At 41.7% G+C, this 3,073-nt stretch overlaps 1 protein-coding gene across 1 annotated transcript in view; it reads left to right on the forward strand.

Annotated features, from left to right (window-relative positions):
* Positions 1 to 3,073, forward strand: part of pip4k2cb (phosphatidylinositol-5-phosphate 4-kinase, type II, gamma b) — a 27,425-nt gene that overhangs the window by 23,040 nt on the left and 1,312 nt on the right. The window lies entirely within an intron of this gene.

The following is a 3,073-nucleotide window of genomic DNA, read 5'->3' on the forward strand; positions in this document are numbered from 1 at the left end:
AGTGCGCGCTCTCTCTCTCTCCCTCCCTCCCTACCATTAAGTAACGTGTGCATTGTTTTACTTACTTCTTTTTGACATATCCGACCGAACTACAAACTTTCCAGTGATGTCTGTGAGAAAGGGATATTCACTCTACAAGCTTGTGCATCTGCGCCGCCGCGCGCTCAATCCACTCAGCGTGCTTTGCTTACCAGCTGGCGCAAATCAGCTATACAGGCATTAATACTGAATGTTTTATATTCATTACATACACATACTTTGTAGACATCTTTAATCTCTAATAACTCCATTCTGCTTTCTGTTGTCGGTGTTTCTTTGTCTGAATATGGCACTTATCACATGCTGTGTGGTATCGGCATTTGGTATCGGAGTATTTTAACGAGTACGAATACAGGAGCTCAGTATCGGTGCATCCCTACTTCTAAGGATTTTTTTATTTTTATTTTTATCTAGATTTTTAGGGGTTTTGGGGCCCTTAACATGCTCATAAACTCTTGAAACTTTGCACACATGTTGGAATCTGCGGCCATCAGGGCCGGGCTGAGTTTCACATGGGGGGGCCACCGTGGGAGCCCGTGACACAGCCTTTAATAAGGCCATTTTTGAGGGGCTCTGTAGCGCACACCGTTTGACCTACAGTCACCAAAATTTATACACATATCTCATCAGCCAAAACAATTTTCGTGCTGACAGTCAGCACTCTGCCCATCAGGAAGTCGACTATTCAAGGTTTTATGAAAAGCGCACGCTGTGGAATTTGCAATACTGCTCCTAGGATTTTCATCTGATCGCCCCCAAACTCGGTTAACATGATCTCAAGACATTGGGGATGCAAAATTGCCAAGGGATTTTTTTATATCTCGAATGGTTTGGCCCTGGTGAGACGACGAAATTATGGCGAGAAATGAGAAACAACGAGAAACACACTTTGTCTGATTTTGATCAAACTCCAGCAGTTTGTTTGTTGTATGAGGCCGATCACATAGACGTGACTATGATGAGTGAAAGTTATAGCACTGCCAAATGGCAGCAGGAAGTGTGTCATTTTCAAAATGCTTTGAAATCAGTCTCGTATTTTTACTCGATTTTCTTTAAACTTCATCAGAATAATGTCAAGACACGGAAGACGTAAGACTGCAAAAAGAGTATTGATATCTTAAATACTGTTGCCATGGCAACATGTCAAACTTTAAAACTCTTTTTTGGTGGTTTTGAGGCACTTAACATGCTTAGAATTTCATGAAACTCGACACACACATTAGTATTAATGATAGTTAGACACTGGCAAAAGCTTTCTTAAATCTTTAAAGTGCATTGTCCAAACTCCTCAAAACTTTTTACATATGGGGAACAAGTCATTCTGAGGAAACATACTTAGTTTCATGATTTTACAATGCTTTGAGGCCTAACAGCAAATTAAAAACTATCAAACATTTCAGCTTAGATGAAGGCTGTAATACTAAGGTTGTCCACTAGATGGAGATATAGTATAAGAAATCTTTTCTTTCTCTTGTCTGTTTCCATCCATTAGAAAGTGAAAGTGAAAGTGAAGTGATGTGCGGCCAAGTATGGTGTCCCATACTCAGAATTTGTGCTCTGCATTTAACCCATCCAAGTGCACACACAGTAGTGAACACACACACACCGTGAACACACACCCGGAGAATGACAAATACAAGCATAGAATCAGTTGATATGAACTGTACTGCCAATATAGTCTTATATAATTCTTTTACAAATGCTTTTAGATAATTAAAATAATTTTTAAAAAATATTATAGATCATTAAAAGATTTTTATATCCTTTCCTTTCTGTGAGTGCATTTGTTTCACTCTTTTGCTATTCTAGAGTAACCCTTTCATTGCTGTGACACAACCAGACTGCCAGAGGGTTAAATGCATATTGCTTGCTGTGCACTTTTTTCCTGATGCCACCAGGATTGCGGTGCCACCGGGCTGGGGCCCGTCATCGCTGCTTGCAGCTATATTTAGGGCCCGAGCACCAAAATTGCAAAGACCCTCTTGGAATTGCTCTGTTTATTAGGGCCAGAGCACCGCGGTGCGAGAACCCTCTTGGAATTGCTCCATTTATTATTATTATTATTATTATTATGTCCCATGCACCATGGTGCGAGGACCCTCTTGGAATTGCTCTGTTTCTTCTTCTTCTTCTTCTTCTTCTTCTCCTTCTTCTTCTCCAAAGTGAATTGCATTTTTGAGGGCCTAAACCATAGACTGTATAAAAACATGGACGTATAGTGTCCGTGACATCACCCGTAGGTTTCTGAAAAGCATTTTTGAAGCCTAAAGTGGGCGGAGACGGCCGTCGCCATCTTGGCATCACGTCACCGCGCGTCACTTCCGGGTAATCGAAAATGGGCAAAGAGGTGGGATGTGAGTGGAGCTGGTTGCTGAAACCACGCCCACCTAGCTCGACGGTGGTGACAGCAGCGCAAATCCATCTGTCACTCAAGTGGCCACGCCCTTAATTATGCAGAAATTTAAGGCTTGATATAATTTAAACGGATGAGTTATAAAAAAATTCACCCCCCTCACAGTTGTCATGAAGGGCAAAATAAGCTATGTAGACAAAAAATGCTTTTTGTACCAGGCTGTGAACATAACTTTTCTGCTGTGAAGTTGGGCATTTTAACATGGGAGGTCTATGGGATTGACTCCCTTTTGGAGCCAGCCTCTAGCGGCCAGTCGATGAATTATACTTCCGTGTTGGTTTCAAGAGAGAGACCGGAAGGTTGCCGCTTGGGCTAAACATGCTCAAAAACTCACAAAACGTTTCACACACATCAGAAAATTTATCATCTGATGTGGATTTCAGAATTAGGTGTGGCAAAACGGCTCAATAGCGCCACCTATAAAATTTCAACGAAGCACCCCTCCCGCTACGTTCACGTACGTGTACGAAATTCAGTACAAGCATGTAATGTCCCAATACCAATCCTAATAACATGGTAGCAACACTTAGCTAAGTGCTAAAGCATGCTATTAATGCAATAAAACAGGAAATTGCTGTAACTCAGGCATGCAATGTCCAATCTGCCCCAAACGTCACACGT

The sequence above is a fragment of the Sinocyclocheilus rhinocerous genome, unplaced genomic scaffold (assembly GCF_001515625.1).
Source record: "Sinocyclocheilus rhinocerous isolate Xijiao unplaced genomic scaffold, SAMN03320098_v1.1 scaffold1090, whole genome shotgun sequence".
Taxonomy (NCBI): Eukaryota; Metazoa; Chordata; class Actinopteri; order Cypriniformes; family Cyprinidae; genus Sinocyclocheilus; species Sinocyclocheilus rhinocerous.